The sequence below is a fragment of the Pelobates fuscus genome, chromosome 1, assembly GCF_036172605.1.
Source record: "Pelobates fuscus isolate aPelFus1 chromosome 1, aPelFus1.pri, whole genome shotgun sequence".
Classification (NCBI taxonomy): domain Eukaryota; kingdom Metazoa; phylum Chordata; class Amphibia; order Anura; family Pelobatidae; genus Pelobates; species Pelobates fuscus.
In genome coordinates this window covers 91,145,203-91,166,368 of record NC_086317.1, presented here as the reverse complement: position 1 = coordinate 91,166,368, position 21,166 = coordinate 91,145,203, and the positions used below count along the sequence as shown (strand labels likewise).

General features: G+C 43.1%; 1 protein-coding gene across 2 annotated transcripts in view; it reads right to left on the bottom strand.

Moving 5' to 3' along the window:
- SPECC1 (sperm antigen with calponin homology and coiled-coil domains 1) overlaps nt 1–21,166 on the bottom strand; it is a 454,997-nt gene that overhangs the window by 386,630 nt on the left and 47,201 nt on the right. Inside the window, exon 1 of one of the 2 annotated variants that reach the window (XM_063450041.1) lies at nt 5,245–5,372. The exons of the other annotated variant lie outside the window; for it this stretch is intronic. The gene's annotated coding sequence lies outside the window, so the exon portion shown is untranslated. Of the gene's footprint in view, nt 1–5,244; nt 5,373–21,166 lie in introns of those variants that run through there. 2 annotated transcript variants of the gene reach the window in all.

Below are 21,166 nucleotides of genomic sequence, written 5' to 3'. Positions count from 1 at the left end.
CAGGAGGGGAGAGTACTAAGGGACAGGAGGGGAGGGAAGAACACTAAGGGACAGGAGGGGAGACCTACAAGGGGAGAAGTGAAGTTGAGACCACTAAGGGACGGGGTAAGTGGAAGAGATCATTAAGAGACGGGGGAGTGTAAGACACACAGAGAGGCTGAAGAAGGGGTGAAAGAGAAGCACAGAAGGGCTGGTAGGGGAGACAGAGACACACAGAGGGGCTCAGGAGAGAGACACACAGATGCTTGTGAGGGAGACACACAGAGGGGCCTAGGGGGAAAAGAAGCTCACCAAGGAGCAGGGAAGAGTAAGACACAAAAGGGCTTGAGGGAGTAAGACACACAAAGGATTTGGGAGGATGTAGGAGACATACAAAGAAGGGGGTGATAAGAGACACACAAGGGGCTTGTAAGAGATACACTAAAGGGGAGTGTAAGACACAAAGCTTAAAGAAAAAAATATTTTAACAAAATAAATATATTAATAAAAATAAAGAGCTGCCCCCCTCTTAACCCCTATCCTACCCTACAAACCCTCTCTTTCACACTACACACAATGCGTCATTATGCATACACATACACACATATGCACATAATGCATCCCTACTCACACACAGACACACTGAAACATACAATGCATTCTACACACACAGAAACACACCATGCTTCCCTTACACAAACAGAAACACACAATGTGTCCATTACACACACACAATGCATACCTCACACACACACACACACACACAATGCAGCCTTTGCACACATACACAGAAGCACACAATGCATCCCTCACACACACACATACTCACACTGCTTCTCTTAATGCATCTCTTACACACACTCAATGCACCCTTTACAGGCACACACACTGCATTACATTCCATACACAGAAACACAGCTTGCATCCCTTACACATACAAATACAGATTCACACACTGTATCCCTTACACACACACACACACCCAGAAACACACAATGCATTCCTTACGAACAAACACACACTGCATCCCATATACACACCTACTACATCCCTTACACAAACTGGTATCCCTAAACATTACATTTCACACACATTACATCCTCTACAATAACACATAACACATCCCCTACACACATACACTCCACTCCCTGTGAGCGAGCTCATGGGTGGGTCTTGTAGGCATAAGTCTTTTGGGCGGGCCTTGTAGGCAAACTCACGGTCAGGCGCTAGGGGCTCAGACCGTGATCTGTGTAAGGTGCCCCAAAAAATTTAACTGCTTCCAGTTCGTTGTTTTTGTGAGCACTGTCTCCAGAGAACCTGTTTTAACACCAAACCAGTGGAGCTAGACTGCAGCCTGAGTCCATCATCATCCTCTTGTCCTCATCTGGTGGTAAGTAGGCAATCAGTTTATTATTAGTGGCACTAATCCCTAATTTACCTCACATTAAAGGTACACTATAGTCACCAGAACCCTCTACAGCTTGATTAAGTGGTTTTTGGTGTCTATAGCCTGTCCCTGCAGGCTTTTTAATGTAAACACACTGCCTTTTCAGAGAAAGGACACTGTGTGCCGCACTGGCGTTGGTCATTTGGTAGTTCATATGGTTGGGGCATTGTGATTGGGGGGCAGCAAGTTTTTGTTTGCCATGGGCGGCAAAAATCCTTGCACCGGGCCCTGGGCAAACCTATTGTGTTCAAATACTTGTTTTATTTATAACTTGACGCCTGACTACATCATAAACGATTCTGAGCATGATGGGTAAAGCTGCAATGAATCCCTGCCAGTAAATCCATACCCATCTCATAATATTAATGGGCAGATTGAAATATAATGAATTCAATGTAATTCCATTTAGTAACACAAACAACGTGTAAAAATCATATGCATGCACACAGGGTGTGCCAGGTGTGTCCAGGCACATCATAATGCAGCTAGAAGCTCCTCAAGGAGCCAGCAGTAAGATCAAAAAAACCCCAGTTCAGCACTGAGCGCCCTTATTCCTCAGGGGGGACTACACCTTGGGACGGGGAGCAGATCACATTATTTGCTCCCTCGCTGTCCCAGACAGGAAGGAGCACTCATATTGATCTGCAACTGCTAGAGGAGCATACCACAAGCTCCTTCAACCAGGCCACCAGATAGCTGGAGGCTGACCACACTGGACCAGTGCAGCTGAGGGAGAAAACAATTACACAGTTTGATTTTTTTACATTTATTGTAAATTGTGGGGAGACTGGAACATACATAGCCTCTCTACACTCAGCACACACACTTATCTACCCACATACACAGCAGCACACATCACTCAGAGTGCAACATATACTAATGCTAATGAAATGTGCTGAACACAGCTGTGGTAAAAATCAATGGAGGGATAGCTATCTAAGACCACACAAACTGATTGCAAAAGGGTTGAAAGAATAAAAATAAAGTTAGTAAAATAACAGTGTTTTAAATAAATGTAATTTGACAAACAAAAAGTGCCATGGCAGGTTCACTTTAGGTTATAACATATTCTTATGCATCGAAATTATGTTATCAACGTGATAAATTACATATTTAATTGCTTTAGGAGATGCTAGGCCAGTACTTCACCTTTCAATATCACAACACAAACACCACTGAGGTTTTGTGTGCTTTACATTAATGTATCATCCCTCCCCATACTTCCTTCCTCTTGCCCTCCATCTGATACAATTGACCCTGATTGGGGACACTCCCAACACAGGGTGATCTTCCCTTATGACACTGACATGCTGATTTCATTGCCAGCACATTATTGTCAGAACCGAATGACACCTGTCAATTTATTCCTATACTTTAGAACAAGGTTTAACGACTTCTGGCCTGACAGATATTGCTGAACTACAACTCCCATGATGCTCTGGCTATCTATAACTCGTTCTGCTGATTTGTGCTACAATGTAATTACAGGACCCACCATTGTGACATGCTAAAAGAACTAAACTGGCTGTCGCTGGAATCCAGATGCACCCTCCATCTAACCAGTCTTATGTTTAAGAGCTTTTCTTGGAAACTCCCACCCTACCTGAGCAAAACGCTCTCCTCGGCTGTTCCCACCTCCTATAACCTCCGATCCAGTACCAGCACTTAATTTAGTCTACCTTAATACAAAAAGAAAGCGGCCCGATCCTCCTTTTCCTACAGAGCACCACAATTTTGGAACGACCTCCCACACCCTTTCAAATCTTCCCCAAGCCTAAAGTCCTTTAAGAGATCCCTCTCTACATATCTCAAAACAGAATGCACGTGTCATGGCTGATTATATATTTCCTACCTGTTCTATGTTAAATTGTGTATATATTGTGTATTAATATTGGTTTTGTATTGTATTGTACCCTATTGTATCAATGCAATGTTTTGTGGACCCAGGATATACTTAAAAACGAGCGAAATCTCAATGTATCCACCCTGGAAAAATATTTTATAAATTAATAAAAAATTAATTAATATTTCATTCAAAGAATCATGGGAGTTGTAGTTCAGCAACATCTGCTGGGCCAGATTTTGTAGAACCCTGCTCTACAAAATAGAGACATGCTTTCTAGGAGACGATTCCCGTGGCAGAGAGCAGGAGAACCTAATGTACCTAATCCCAGAACACTTAGTAATTATACAGAAGGCCACCTGAGAAATGATCTACTGGTGACTGGTTGTACTTAAAAAAAAAAAATGATCACATTTACACTATGCAAGAATTTATGCAAGCACAATGTTTACATGATATTTTTTTTAATTTCATTTTAAACCAGCCCTTGTGTACCAAGACAGGGTCACTTCAAATAGATATTTGAGTAATTTCGGTGTCTAGGCCGCCCCTATTAAAAGTGACTCACACACTGGTACTAAAGCCATGTGTTTGATTACTATGCCAACATTACACAGAGGGCAAGTAGATTTAGCAGCTCTTACTCTCAATCAATCACAGAATGATGGATGACGCACCACTAATTCCCATCACTTATTAGCAGAGTTGCTGAGATGCTATTTGCAAATCGTGGCCTTTGTTATATCTGTTGGCTGTGTTGTCTAATGGGATGTACAGCGCGCAGTCTGAATAATATTAAATGTATTGCAAAATATTTCCTGCGCACGGTTTGATTTTCACTTGTTTTTCTTTTTTAACATCTGGGTTCTAAGCACTGGCATGATCAAAATATATTTTAAGATTTTTCCTTTTTCTTATTATTTTTATTACTTTAAAGGGATACACTAATGTGCGGTCCCAGATGGCCAACAACTGCTCTGCAGTTTCAAGAAATATTTGAAAATATTATAAATTACGTTAATAATATGACATAAACAGCTGCGTGACAAAATGCCTCAGCTTTGCGTTCCGCCACAGCTGTATAAACATTCTTGACAGTGACCTGCTATATGTCGTCTATCCTCTGGCTATAAAGGGGTTAAAACGTGGAATGAAATGGAAAGTCACATTCCCAATTTCAGCTAAGTTATGTAAAATAAACAAATATTAACTTTCTTTATTGCCAGACTACTACACTAACATAGCCTCCCGGAGTCAATTTGCTAAACAGTGAATTAAAGTAACTTAAGAAGAAGCATCTTAGAAAATTATATTCAGAAGCTTGAAAATATTGAAACCCAAAAAATAAAAAAAAAACAAGGATTATCCTCTAGACATGGAGTTCTGGAGAAGTGGATTTCAAATTTTAAGCCAAAATATTTAAACTGGAAAAATGATCCTTCGGAGCTATTTTTTTTTACCTAGTCTTCGGTTTAGCAAATAAATCGCAAAGTTGTTATTTTCTCTTTATCATATATTACGTTTTAACAACTGGAAAACTAAGGTCGTTAGTTTTTTTTTTAAATCTTATTTTTTTGATTTATGTGAATAACCTACTAAAAAGACGCGGTGTCTGCTGCTAAAAATTATATATTTTAGCTGAGTTGAAATGTACATGCCATATGTCAGCAGCATCCACAGAGCTAATTAATTATCAATTCATTAAGCTGCTATACTTAATTATACTGCAGAGGGAGGGCAATTGCACCATTTACCACATCTTCTAAATCTTAACCCGAAATGTATCCACGAAACTGGGGGGGGAAATATGTCAATCAATTTTACAAGCAATCAATTACTCAATACCATTACGCAAGAACAGACAACCACTGACACACAAGAGGCTGATTGACCACCATAGGAATGCCAGCCTGCGACATCTGGGGTGCCCTGCTTCTAGAATGAGATTTAAAGGAAAAGAGAGTTAAATACTTACAGATCTTTCTGTGGGATATTGGGTTTGTTAAAATGAGAACTATTCTCTCCTCTGTGCAGTCAGCAGCATGTGTACACCAGACTGAGTAATTCAGTGTTTTCAGTTCTTCCCTGGGAGGAAAACCACAGTTCGAGACACAGGCTGCTTCAGCAATGATTCAAATACGGAAGCAAACTGGATTCAGATATTCTTTGGCACAGAGGAGTACACATGCATCCTCTCAAATACAAAAAGAAAAATAATAACATGTATGCTATATATCTTAGACATCCTATAGAATACCTGAAAATGACATCAGTGTCAAGCATTCTATAGAACAACCGAAAATTCTATATAACTCAGGCATTCTATACAATAACTGAAAATTCTATGTAATTCAGACAATCAATACACTAACTGAAATTCTATATAATTCAGACATTCTACACAAGTACTGAACATTCTATATAACTCAGGCAATCTATGCAATAACTGAAAATTCTATATAATTCAGACATTCTACACAATTACTGGAAATTCTACATAACTCAGGCATTCTATACAATAACTGAAAATTCTACATAACTCAGGTAATCTATACACTAACTGAAAATTCTATATAGCTCAGGCATTCTATACAATAACTGAAAATTCTATATAACTCAGACATTCTACACAATTACTGGAAATTCTACATAACTCAGGCAATCTATACACTAACTGAATATTCTATATAACTCAGGCATTCTATATAATAACTGAAAATTCTATATAAATCAGACATTCTACACAATTACTGGAAATTCTACATAACTCAGGCATTCTATACCATAACTGAAAATTCTACAGAACTCAGGCAATCTATAGACTAACTGAAAATTCTATATGACTGAGGCATTCTATACCATAACTGAAAATTCGACAGAACTCCGTCAATCTATAGACTAACTGAAAATTCTATATGACTCAGGCAATCTATAGAATAACTGACAATGCTATATAACTCAGGCCTTCTATACCATAACTGAAAATTCTACATAACTCAGGCAATCTATACAATAACTGACAATGCTATATAACTCAGGCATTCTATACAATAACTCAAAATGCTATATAACTCAGGCAATCTATACGATAACTGAAAATTCTACATAACTCAGGCCTTCTATACTGTGATGTAATTCCAGTAAAATACAAGTTTAGCAGGCTAAGATTGCCACAAGGCATATGTATGTATATGTGTTTGTAGTATCAGTTAGTTAATTACACGTAGCTAAGATACTGTCATCACTGTACTGACCAGGTGCAGGAATGTAAGAACTGGAATTACGCGTCCCTCTCCTTTGTATCAGATGAGCCACGTGGTTAGACCGGATGGATGAGTTTAGACTCTATTCATTAAATAGGTTAAGGGTATGTGTGGGTGTAGTTAATTGTGGGAGGAGCTACAGTGCTATATAAGGAATGTACTCTATGTATTCAGTACTCAGACTTTGCTGTATTTTGGTGACGCTAGTCCCTCTGAGTCCCGATCGGTGATCCAATAAAGAATCTCTTCCTTCCTGAAGAAACCTGTGTCCATCTCTCTGTGCTTGGCTTCCGTCAGTTTCTCCGGTATCATTTGGTGCATTGGCCGGGAAGCTCATCGTTCAACGGTAGCTGAGAGGCAGAGGCGTGAGACGGTCTATCTTTGCCCACGTTCTCTACGGCTGCACCCCTGAACTTCTGCGTGGACCTCCCTTCGTCTCGGCGCCACTGGTCTGTTGTCCAGGAGATCATCGGCCTCTACGTGAGAAGTGCTGGGGTGTCCCCGTCGATGAGTGTGAACTCAGGTTCAGGAACGAGGACGTAAGATAACTGCTGTTTTAGACGGCAGGACCCGCTAGGGGTATACCGATTGTGCGGTAGGCCCAAAGGGGTTTTTGAATCTGTATCTGCCCCCTCTGTCGGAGGGAAGGAGCGAAGGCGCACCGCTCGATCGAACGCTCTTTAGTCAGACCGTTTGATTTGGTTAGTCAGGCGGGGTCCTGGTGTAAATAGCCCTAGCCGGACACCGGTGTCTTGTCTAGACTAGCGTTCTAGGGTGTATATTACGTTCGCTAGGTCGGAGGGACCGGGAGACTAAGCGGCGCCTGTGTAAATTCGGTTCGCTAGTTCTCATCCTATCTGGGCTAAGTGGGAAGGCGTGTAAATTTGGAACCCACTAGACTTTTGATAGTACGACTAAGAGGCGCCTGTGTAAATTCGGTTCTCTAGCTCGCTATATATGTGGTGATTGGGCAGTGTGGCTAACCAAAACGGGTGTATATAGTTTTAGGTAGTCCATTCAAGGTACTGGCCAATAGTTTAGTTGGGAATTGTAAATGTGTTAACGATTGTTTTAGTAAAGTGTATATCTTGTTAGATAGCGCGAGCTCAGCCGTCTAGCGAGAGTGTTAATAGTGTGTTGCTGTATTATAGTGCACGGTACCATAACCCTGTATATTTACTGACATTATATAATAAGTACTAATCATTGTCGTCCATTGCATGTTTAACACCATAACCACTAATAATTGTATTGTGACCTTAACTTGTGCTTTGACCTATGCTAACCGTACTGTAACCGCTATTTGTAAAAGACGATGTTACTGGGGTGTGTTATAGACGGGTAATTCGTATATAGAGAATTATAGCGTGGGTGACTGTGTAGTTACGCCAAAGGGCATAATATTGATTATATAGTGACTGGTGTAGCAGCTGTGTGTGTACGGGAATTCCCTGAGTGTTTATTGTTATTGTGTACGTTTCACTTGGTAACCGTACCACGTGGTGCTGTTGCCAGAGGAAACGGGTGTGACTGTTGAATAGTACGCGTGTATAGTAATCGTTGTCGACGACGTTCCACTGTTAAATATGGGTGCGTCGCAGTCAACGATTCCGGATCCCTTAGGATGTATGGTTAAGAATTTTAAAAAGGGATTCAAAGTTTGTGATTTTGGGGTTAAGATGTCCCCTGTACGTTTGGTCACTTTGTGCACTAGGGAGTGGCCTACTTTGGTTGCGGCATGGCCGCCACGTGGCAGTTTGGATCCAACTCTGGTACAGCGCTTACACGTGGCTGTATCAGGTAGGCCTGAACTTTACGGCCAGTTTCCTTATATTGATTGTTGGAGACAGGCCGTAAATGACTCGCCAAAATGGCTCCGGACATGCCACGAGGAACAGTGTCGCCTCATGGTAGCTAGGACTTGTTCGTCCACTAGGGCTGGTGTTAGGCCCATTTTGGACACGCCCCCTGAGTCCGAGATCCCTTTGCCGCCCCCTTACTTTCCGGTAAGAGGAAGTGACGCAAATACAGGAAGTCCTGTAACCCTTCCCTCATTACCCTCATCCACTTCCGCTTCCTCCTCCAGTACAGGATCCACCCCCCCTCGTACTAAATCTCCCCTTCCGGAACCAGAACCCACCCCCATTAGAAACGAATATCCTGATTTGGCGCCACTTCAGACTTCCGGTCAAGCTTCATCTAGCTCGGCCCGAAGTGTTCTATTCACTACCTTTTCCCAAAACCAACCTCCCACATCCCCATACCCTATATCTCCCCGACCGGAACCCATGACTGACGCTTCCCTACGTAGCCCCATCCAAACCCGACAGTTGACTGGTGCCCAACAATTAAAGCACTATCAGATGCCTCTTCGCTTAAATCCCGGGTCAGCTTATATCGATGCCGCAGGTCAAATGGCACACGCTGACCCTGTCTTCGTATATGTCCCTTTCACCACTACCGACCTTTTAAACTGGAAGACCCATAATTCCTCGTATACTGAGAAACCACAAGCCATGACTGATCTGTTCACCTCAATAGTACAGACACATAATCCGACATGGGCTGATTGCCAGCAGTTATTAATGACTTTATTTAACAATGAGGAAAGGACAAGAATAAATCAAGCAGCCATTAAAGCATTAGAGGATAGAGCCCGTGCTTTGAACCAAGCTAATCCAGCAGCATGGGCCGCAACACATTATCCCAACACTGATCCCGATTGGAACGTAAATGGTGCTGATATGGTTCAACTCAGAGCCTATAGAGACGCTATAATTGCTGGCATGAAAGCCGGAGGAAAGAAAGCCATTAACATGTCGAAGACAGTTGAGGTGATCCAGAAAAGCGATGAAGCGCCCAGTGTCTTTTATGACCGATTATTGGAGGCGTACCGCTTGTACACCCCCTTTAATCCGGAAGACGCAGACAATTCCCGAATGGTTAACTCCGCCTTTGTCAGCCAAGCTTACGGAGATATTAAGCGCAAGCTACAAAAGTTAGAAGGGTTTGCAGGTATGTCAATCTCCCAACTAATGGAGGTAGCTAATAAGGTCTATATGAATAGGGAAACAGAAAGCAAGAAAGAGGAGGAGCGCAAGATGCGTAAAAAGGCTGATATGCTAGCGGTAGCGATCGCAGGCGTAGATAAACGGGGCCCAGATAGAGGCAATAATAGATGGAGTAGGGAGCCTTTGAGTAGGGATCAGTGTGCGTATTGCAAGGAAGAAGGGCATTGGAGGAACGAATGTCCGCAAAGAGAGCAGTACGAGAGAGACCAACCCAGGGCAGGCTACGGAAACTTTAGAGGCAGAGCGAGAGGTAGAGGAGGTCCCGGAGGGAGTAATGGTTATAGAGGGAGTAATGGGAACAGAGGAAGTGTTAGGGAAGACAGGTATATTCCAGCAGCGCAAAGGTCTCGCGATAGAGAAGGTAGGGACTTTGTAGGATTGGCTGACACGGTCATGGAGGACTATTGATACCGACCGGGCTCCATCCCCCTTGGTCGAGCGGAGCCTATGGTCGATGTATCAATAGGGGGGAAAAGGAGTGCGTTCATGATCGACACTGGTGCTGAACATTCAGTGGTGACTAATCTAGTTGCTCCTCCATCTGGAAGGACTATTACTGTGATAGGAGCAACTGGAAGAAGTGCTGAAAGACCGGTTCTTAAAAGTCGACTCTGTACATTGGGAGGCCACGTAGTAAAACACCAATTCCTTTATATGCCTGAATGTCCAGTCCAATTGCTGGGACGTGATATGCTATCCAAATTACAAGCGCAGATTACGTTCCTACCAGATGGAACAACATCTTTAAAGTTTAATGGACCTTCAGGTATTATGACTTTATCCGTACCAAAGGAAGAAGAGTGGCGACTTTATACAGTGTTGACTAGCCAAAACCCTAGGAGTGATGAGACATTGTTTAACATACCAGGAGTTTGGGCAGAGAACAACCCACCAGGACTGGCCCGCAATATTCCACCAATAAAAATTGAACTGAAACATGGGGTTTATCCAGTGAGCCTAAGACAATATCACATTCCGCAGAAGGCTAAGAAGAACATCCAATCCTATCTGGATAAGTTCATACGGTATGGTATCCTAAAATTCTGTACTTCCCCCTGGAACACCCCATTGCTGCCTGTTCAAAAGCCCGGCACAGATGAGTATCGACCTGTGCAGGACTTAAGAGCAGTCAATGATGCGGTTGTTAGCATACATCCAGTTGTACCCAATCCATATAACCTGCTTGCTTTAATTCCGGGCGGGGCTACTTACTTCACAGTCTTAGATCTCAAAGATGCCTTCTTTTGCCTCCGAATTGCCGCAGAAAGTCAATGTATTTTCGCTTTCCAATGGGAGAACGCTGTAACGGGCTCAAAACGCCAAATGACTTGGACAAGACTGCCCCAAGGGTTTAAAAATTCACCTACCCTATTTGGTTCAGCCCTAAGTCAAGATCTATTGGATTTCGAGTCCATCCCAGGAGAGTGTGTATTGTTACAATATGTAGATGACTTGTTGATAGCAGCAGTTACAAAAGAAATCTGTCAGCAAGCAACGCACGATCTACTACACATTCTCTGGAAGGCAGGATACAAGGTGTCTAGAAAGAAGGCTCAGTTGTGTTTGCCAACTGTCAAGTATCTAGGATTCCATATCTCTGAAGGTCAAAGAATTATGGGGCCAGAGAGAAAAGAAGCTGTCTGCCAAATACCAATACCCAAGAATAGAAGACAAGTGCGAGAATTCTTGGGGGCAGCAGGCTTCTGTAGGATATGGATTCCCAGTTATGCGATACTAGCAAAACCTCTGTACGCAGCTATCAAAGGTACAGAGCACGACCCCTTCTTATGGACCCAAGAACAGCAAACGGCATTTGAAGATGTGAAGAAGGCTTTGATGAGTGCCCCAGCATTAGGTCTACCTGATCACACACGACCATTCTACTTATATGTACACGAGCAAAGAAGAATGGCTGTGGGAGTATTGACACAGTACTTGGGATCATGGCAAAGACCTGTTGCCTACATGTCTAAGCAACTGGATGCAGTGGCCAGCGGACTTCCACCTTGTCTAAGAGCCGTAGCTGCAGCCGCCCTGCTAGTAGCTGAAGCCGATAAACTCACTCTGGGTCAAGAACTTTATGTACGAGTCCCACATGCAGTACAGACGTTGTTGGATTACAAAGGAAATCATTGGTTTAGTAATAGCCGTATGACCAAGTATCAAGCAATGTTGTGTGAAAACCCAAGAGTGCATTTAGAGACTGTAAACACCTTAAATCCAGCTACCCTTTTGCCACAACCTACTGAAAGTCAACATGATTGTTTGGAAGTAATGGATGAAGTATTCTCAAGTAGACCAGATCTTCGTGATTTTCCCATCCAGAACCCCGATGTTCAATATTACACCGACGGCAGTAGTTATGTGAAAGAAGGGATCCGCTATGCAGGATATGCAGTGACAACAATAGACAAGGTGATAGAAGCTCGGCCACTGGCGAAAGGAACATCAGCACAAAAGGCAGAATTAATAGCACTAACACGAGCGTTACAATTGGCTGAAGGTTTAAGAGTAAATATCTATACGGACTCTAAGTATGCGTTTTTAACCACTCATGCCCACGGAGCTTTGTATAAAGAAAGAGGACTACTGAATTCAGAAGGCAAAGAAATCAAGTACGCAGCTGAAATCCTACAACTATTGGAAGCAGTGTGGGAGCCGAAAGAAGTCGGTATCATACATTGTCGAGCGCATCTGAGAGGAGATGGTGATGTAACCAAGGGAAATCGGATGGCAGATAGTGCAGCTAAGCGTGCTGCTGAATCAGGAAGACAGGAGTATGTAGGGCATATAGCTGCTCTTATACCAACTCCACTGTCCCAATGGACTCCAGTTTATACAGCTCAAGAAGAGGAGTGGTTAAAGACTGAACCGGGAAAGTATCTGGAGAACAAGTGGTATCAGCTAGAAGATGGAAGAATAGTTATACCAGCATCGCTAGCGGTAGAAATTGTCCAAAATTATCACAACGGGACACATTCTGGGAGAGACAGTACTGAAGAATCTCTTAGAAAACATTTCTACATACCAAGATTGTCCAACTTGACTCAGGCCATTGTACGCAGATGTGTAACGTGTGCTAAGAATAATGCAAGACAAGGACCAGTAAAGCCACCAGGAGTTCAGTTTATGGGGGGACTCCCCATGTCCGATCTACAAATAGACTTTACAGTGATGCCTAAATCGGGTGGACATCGTTACCTGCTGGTAATTGTGTGCACCTATTCAGGCTGGGTAGAAGCATGTCCTACTCGTACAGAGAAAGCAGGAGAAGTTGTGAGATTCCTGCTACGAGAAATAATACCCCGATATGGACTACCCTGTTCTATAGGATCGGACAATGGTCCAGCTTTTGTTCACCAGTGCCTACAACAACTGACTCATATGCTTGGTATAAAGTGGAGGCTTCATACTGCATATAGACCCCAGAGTTCTGGTAAGGTAGAGAGAATGAATAGAACTATAAAGAACCAGTTGGCTAAAATGTGTCAGGAAACCCAACTTAAGTGGAACGTTCTCTTACCCATAGCTTTATTGCGAATCCGCAGTACCCCTACCAGAAGGATGGGCCTCTCTCCTTTTGAAATCATGTATGGGCGACCACCTCCCGTACTTGGTAACTTAAGGGGGGACTTGAGTCAGTTGGGAGAAGGAATTACCCGGCAGCAGGTTGTAGAGTTGGGTAAGACTATGGAGGAGGTACAGAAATGGGTACAAGATAGATTACCTGTGAATATTTATCCCCCTGTTCATAGTTATCATCCAGGAGATCAAGTGTGGATTAAAGAGTGGAATAATGTACCGTTAGGGCCCAAGTGGAGAGGTCCTTATGTTGTTCTTTTGTCTACCCCTACAGCAATAAAAGTAGCAGAAGTGACTCCGTGGATACATCACTCCAGGGTTAAACCAGCAGCAGTCGATTCTTGGCAAGTTACAGCAGATCCAGAGAATCCCTGCAAGATCCGGTTAAAACGCACTACTCAGTCGGAGTAACGAGGAATTATTGTGGATTACAAATTTTATTGTTACAGGTGTGAGTGAGAAGGCCATAATAAAGCCTGTCCGCTTACCATCACATAGTGTATAAGCCAGGAAAGTCTCGAAGGGACACCTGTGAAGATGAGCAGAACTCCATTCCCTGCAGCCCCTCACATCCTGGAAGCTGAGGCGCCATCGCACGGACGAAGACTGAGGATGACGGCGAAAGATGTGCTTTTGATAGTGTTTATTTATATGTGTTTTTATATTCAGGAAGGTAGAGGTACCGACACTCCTAGCTGTGAGGTATGCATTAAGACTACGAGAACAGGTAACCATATTTCCCAAACCCTAATTTGGCATTCACAATACGAATGTAAAGGAGATGTATCGAGATGTAGATACTTAAATATAGATTATAGTGTGTGCCATTTAGGAGTAGGAGAACCTAAGTGCTTCAGTCCGGAGTATCAGCCTCGTACAATTTGGTTGACTCTCAGGAATGGAGATCCTCAGGGGACCCTAATTAATAAAACGGTGTTAGAATCCGTACATTCTTCGGGTGTTCTGCTATTTGATGCGTGTAAAGCGATATCGAGTGGTAGAAAGCCGTGGAATGTATGTGGGGATCTTAGATGGGAGAGGACGTATGGGTCTAACGATAAATATATTTGTCCCAGTAGCAAAAATAAATATGTAAGTCCTAGATGCCCAAATAGAGATTATAACTTTTGCCCATATTGGTCTTGTGTGGGGTGGGCAACTTGGGGACAGACAGTAGACAAAGACATGATAGTGACTAAGTTGCCGACTAGCCCTTATTGTAAGTCTATGGAATGCAACCCAGTCCATATACTCATTAATAACCCCGACAAGTTCTTAGATAAGTATGGAAATTTATTTGGGTTTCAAATATACGGGACGGGTTTAGATCCTGGGACATTATTGTTTATAGGAATAGAGACTGATACGGTATCCTCCCAGACTCATCAAGTATACCATTCCTTTTACGAAGAGATGAGTATAGATAATAAGATCCCCCATAATGCTAAAAACCTGTTCATCGATTTAGCTGAAAGTATTGCCGGTAGTCTTAATGTTACCAACTGCTATGTGTGTGGAGGTACTAACATGGGAGACCAATGGCCTTGGGAAGCAAAGGAGGTAATGTCCGGTTCTGAGGCAGTTGACCAATTAATATCTACACAAGCCGATTATCATATGAGTGTTAGAGGTAAATCTGAGTGGAGATTAAAGACCTCCATCATAGGTTATGTTTGCATAGCAAGGAAAGGAATAATGTATAATACTTCTGTAGGAGAATTAACTTGTCTAGGGCAAAAAGCTTATGATGATGATACAAAGAATACAACTTGGTGGTCGGCTTCAAATGTCTCAGAACCATCTAACCCGTTTGCTAGATATGCCAATTTAAAGGATGTGTGGTTTGATCTATCCATCACATCTACTTGGAGAGCCCCAGCAAATTTGTACTGGATCTGTGGTAAGAAAGCCTATTCGGAGCTGCCACAGGACTGGGAAGGGGCATGTGTGTTGGGTATGCTCAAACCATCCTTCTTCTTGTTACCGATTGAAACAGGTGAGACTTTAGGTGTTAAAGTGTATGATGTGAATCATAGGAAGAAAAGGGGACCCATAGAGATAGGCGCCTGGGAAGATGATGAATGGCCTCCCCAGCGTATTATAGATTACTATGGGCCAGCCACGTGGGCTGAGGATGGTACCTTTGGTTATAGAACCCCTATTTATATGCTCAACCGTATTATAAGATTACAGGCGGTGGTTGAGATTATCACAAATGAGACATCACAAGCGCTCAATCTTCTAGCGAAGCATAACACCAGGATGAGGACAGCAGTCTACCAAAATAGATTAGCCTTGGATTACCTTTTGGCAGTAGAGGGAGGTGTATGTGGGAAGTTTAACCTAAGTAATTGCTGTCTTCAAATAGATGACGAAGGGCAAGCAATAGCTGAGCTTACTAGCCATATGGTTAAACTAGCGCATGTGCCTACTCAGGTATGGAAAGGGTACAATCCAAGTAGTTGGTTTGGTAGCTGGTATGAGTGGTTTGGAGGGCTTAAGGCAGTGGTAGGTGGAGTCCTACTGATTTTACTGTTGTGTCTACTCCTACCGTGTCTTATACCCTTAGTAGTTAGGTCTGTGCAAAGCCTGATAGGAAGTATAGCAGAGAGGAAGGCTGCTGCACAGATAATGGCGATATATAAGTATAAGGCTCTAGATCAGGGAGAACCAATGCAAGAAGATGAATGTTGAAGATTCACATCATAAGATAAGTCTGGTCTGGTTCATGGTAACCTGAGGTATATGCAAACCAAGGTTAAGTGATGCCTCAAGTAATTGTGAAATATCAGAGGCATCAAAGGGGGGAATGTGATGTAATTCCAGTAAAATACAAGTTTAGCAGGCTAAGATTGCCACAAGGCATATGTATGTATATGTGTTTGTAGTATCAGTTAGTTAATTACACGTAGCTAAGATACTGTCATCACTGTACTGACCAGGTGCAGGAATGTAAGAACTGGAATTACGCGTCCCTCTCCTTTGTATCAGATGAGCCACGTGGTTAGACCGGATGGATGAGTTTAGACTCTATTCATTAAATAGGTTAAGGGTATGTGTGGGTGTAGTTAATTGTGGGAGGAGCTACAGTGCTATATAAGGAATGTACTCTATGTATTCAGTACTCAGACTTTGCTGTATTTTGGTGACGCTAGTCCCTCTGAGTCCCGATCGGTGATCCAATAAAGAATCTCTTCCTTCCTGAAGAAACCTGTGTCCATCTCTCTGTGCTTGGCTTCCGTCAGTTTCTCCGGTATCAATACAATAACTGAAAATTCTACATAACTCAGGCATTCTATAGAATAACTGAAAATTCTACATAACTGAGGCATTCTATACCATAACTGAAAATTCTACATAACTCAGGCAATCTATAGAATAACGCACAATGCTATATAACTCAGGCCTTCTATACAATAACTGAAAATTCTATATAACTCAAGCAATCTATAGAATAACTGGAAATTTTATTTAACTCAGAAATTCAATAGAATTACTGATAACTCTATATATCTCTAGCATTCTATACAATAAATAATCTCAAACTCAGGTATTCAATGCAATACATGTACATGGCATCAGATCTATGCATATTATCAATACCTGAAAGGATTCAATTATTCTATAAAATGCCTAGGTTTCAGATTCACTGAGCAAGGACTGGTTTCCAACATTTTTGGTCAACAGTTGCTGTTAGCTGTCACTATAAACAGCATCCAGAGGCTGGTAGGAGCTACTTATTACCGGCTGCTTTTTAACCAGCTGGCTGCCAATAACATCTGCTTGCAAAGATACCGGCCATTCACAGATTATGCATCACCATAGCCAGTAGGGGCGCTAGACTTTGTGAGGCCTTAGGTGAGACTCACCCCTGAGGCCTCAGCTAACACTGAAAGTTAAAAAATAAATAGGGGTTGCATTGTGTGTATATAAGGAGCTGTTGTTATACTGAAGGGCAGGCTTGCAGAAAGTCTCTGTATTCATTGTTCAAACTAAATTAGCTTGCAAAAAACTAATTTAATTAGCAATTATGCTAATTGTATATACACCGTCTCAGGTTATGGTTGCATAGCATGGCAGTCGTGTATACATAAGCGACGGTAGGAAAGGGTTACTGAAATCAAAAATGAAAACCGCTTTTAAAAAATAATTTACTAAAAAATAAAATTGAAAACAGTGTCATAGACATCTCCCCCTCATATTATATAATGCTTTCACATATACAGTATAAATGTGTTGTCCGATGTATGGGGTGTGGGGGGTGAGTGTGACAGTGCAAGAAAAGGTGAGTGTGACAGGATTGGGGGCAGTTAATGTGATAGGGTAAGTGTGACAAAGCCAGGGTGGGTGCGTTTGGTATGGTTAGAGGGGGTGAGAGTGACAGGATAAGGAGGGATGGGTGAAGGGGGTGACAGTGTTTGGAAATGGTGATTGTCTATGTGTAGGGTGTGACAATGTGTGTGTGGGGGTAATAGTGTGTGGGGGGGGGTGACAGTGGGTGGAGGGGGGTGACAGTGTGTGTGGACATGATAGGGTGTGGTTGACAGGGTGTGTGTGTGTGCGTGGGTTTACAGGGTGTGTGGGTGTGTTATATATGTCTGTAGTATATCACATTAGCAAATTTGACAAACAGGTCATCACCATACCTATCAATGTTCCAGGTTTAAACATAATATTGAAAAAAATACTCAAGTAAAAAGGATTATATACAATGGTACAATGTTATGATAAAGGATCCTGATCCCCAAAAAATAACAATGCCCCCCAACGTTTCGTCAATAATGCCTTTCTCAAGGGAGGATATCATCCTGTGTCATAACAATTTTTGGAAGTTGCTAAGACGGACCTTCCGTTAGTTCTCCTGAGCTAAGCTGTGCATTGATGGAATCATAATGTCAGTGATGTATGGAGGTGTTTCTGTAAGCTGTTTTACTGTGTTCTCTTTATAAGATCCATCATCATAATTGTCACCACCAGCCCCGGTAGTCTCTCTTCACGGGAAATGCAATTTACAAACATCTAGGATTTCCAGGTTAGCCATCACTGGCCAATGTCTTAAAATTATTTTAAAAATTATAGGAAATGTATGTATGTCTCTCTTTCGGCAACCAGCATTTCACTTTGGGATCCAAGGCAGCAAATGTGTTTTTTTTGCTTTGAAAATGTAGGCCAGATGTCTATGAAATCTGTGATAGGATAACCACAGCTGTCAGAATCATCAGAAAAGGCCTCTCCACGTTTGCAAAGTTAACACATTCAGTGCAGAAAATACTGGAAAACTCCTTCCTTGCCTGGAAGGTCAGCAACATATTGTTTAACAGCTCAGTAAAGTTAGTTTCTGCCCAACAACATCATATCTCCCAGCTGCTCCACATTCATCAGGATGGTCACATTTTTGGATCATGTTCCACCATCTTGTTTTTGGTCTCTAATGTGTTGCATCTGCCAGTCCTTTTTTTCTGGTAAATGAGGAATTATGAATGCAGCTGAGCAGGGGTTGGTCTCTGGATACCGCAGTTTGTCAAACTGTTTGACAAAGATCTGGTGGAAGGTGTCCAGAGACTATTAGTAACATATCCATTACAGTAAGCTGTGTTAGTAATGTTGTTTAGAGTACCCCTTTAACAAGGTGAGTAGGCTGGAGTGGATGACAGATGACAGATCTGAAGAGGCAAAAATAAAAGTAAAAAAAAATTGTAGCTGGAGTAAAAGTTAATAAACACTGCAATTTGTATGACAATGACCATTTACTTTTCCTGAAAACGTATAGAGGAGTTAAAGGGGTAACATTGTGTCAGGAACACAAATGTGTATTCCTTACACTATAGTTCTTAAACCACCATTTAGGTGGTTGGTCCCCCTTACCTAAGGTTAGAAAGGTGATTTATTCACCTTTTTCCAGCACCATGCATGACTCCTTACATCTGGCCTCGTCCCAGATCCGCCTCCTTGTCTGACACCATCATAATTTTATGATCTTGGTCAATCACAATGTTTTCCATTGGAAAGTTTTGAATTGGCTGAGATCGTCAATTCTGATGATCTCAGCTAAGGAGGTGGTGTGGGGCGGAGCCAAATGTCGTTTTGGCCAATTAGCATCTCCTCGTGGAAATGCATTGAATCAATGCATCTCTATGGGCAAAGTTCAGAGTGCAGCACTTCCCCAGGAAGCACCTCTAGTAGCCTTCTGAGAAATGGCCACTAGAGGTGTTTCTAGGCTGTAATGTGAACACTTCCTTTTCAATGAATCAGCAGTGTTTACATAAAAAAAATCTGCAGGGACGGGGCGAAGCCTGACTGCCATGCTGAGCGGTTGCACTTTGTGAAAGCTCCGTGCTAAAGTACTCATATTCCGCCACAATTACAGCAAAAGTCTCAAATTTCACCAGTACACAAGACCCGGAGATGGAAGCCTACAACCGCAGTACCAAGCGACAGGTCCCTCAACCGAAAAGGGCAGATTCATCCCGGTGTTAGACCTGAGGCCTACTCAGATGGCACGGGGTAGATGGCTGATCCCTCCGCTGACTGGAGCTCACTAGCCTGAAGGTCCCACCACACTCTCCCCCCCCCCCCCCCCCCCCCGCCGGTGAGGGATATCCCGGCAACTAAAGCCTCTGTCCCAGCAACAGAACACCTAACAGAGAATAACTTACACAACCAGACCAGAAAGGAATAACATGGCGGATACCACGTGTGATCCATTCCCCGTCTCTCCACTACCCTCTCTGGAGGAAAGGCTTAACCGGCTGTTCACTGCCTTCTGGGCTAAAATTGATGTAACCCCAAGTGCAACAATACAGCAGCCCGCAGCTCCTGAACAGGGCAATGGCGCGGCTTGGATGGCAGGAAGGTAAGAGGTGAACAACCCGACAAAAGCCACTATGCCGCAGGCCCAGACCAACGATGTGCCACACTATGCTCAAATGGGACTATACCATCAAAGCTTCACCACCCCCCCGGGGGAACGCCACTCCACACACGGAAAAGCAACTTACCGGTGGACCTCGAGCTCTGGCGGCAACCCGCAGAGGGACTGGCGGCTCAAGTACTCAGGAGTAGGCTGGAGGCTGGAGCGGGCAGGGAGACCACACAAGAAGCTCCTACCGCAGATATCAAGCCAACGGCCGTCTCCAGATTCCGGTAAGCAACAAACCGCCGGGGCAAACAGCGGGCAGGCAAGGTGCCCAAAGCCTCCGCTCACGCCCTCTTAAGACGCCAACACACCGCAACAAAAAGATACCTACTAACAGACCCCAGAACCAGGTCCTGTGGGCGAATAAACGGGGGAAAAGCGAGGTGACAAAGAGGTACAGAGCACCGGCACAGGGCTGGAGAGGATCAGTGACAGAGCCCACAAATGAACATTCTTTTTGGCTGTCGGGACATTACCTGTCGGGCATAGGCTGAACTGACAACAGTCTGAAACATGTCCGCCACAGGGACTGGGGCTATAAACGCTTTGCAGCCCACTATTCATCAATGGTATTTTTTTTAGTTTTTATTTTTTTTTACATGGTTTTTCTCGTGATTGATTTTTGAGACCCACTCACCCTAGACAGACACTGCTCAGCCTACAATCTAAGCATACCATAAAATATAATGGTAAAGCTGTACCTTAGTGCCACCGATTACTATGCTCTGCAATGATGTTTACCCGTTGTCTTTGTGCTGAACCACACTAGTTCGACCATGCTATAATATCTAACACAATATGTTAGGGAACTATACCCAACAATTTAAGCATGAACTAAACTGTATTTCTGATGTTTGAGCCTCACTACTAGACTAAGCTTGTTTCCCTTAAAGGGAATCTCCAGTGCCAGGAAAACAATCCATTTTCCTGGCACTGCAGGTTTTCTCTCCCTCCCACCCCCCAATCCCAGGTTACTGAAGGGGTGAAACTTACCTTACCTGAGGCAGCGACGATGTCCCTCGTCGCTGTCTCCTCCTCTGCGCCACTCCTCCTTCTGACTCCGTT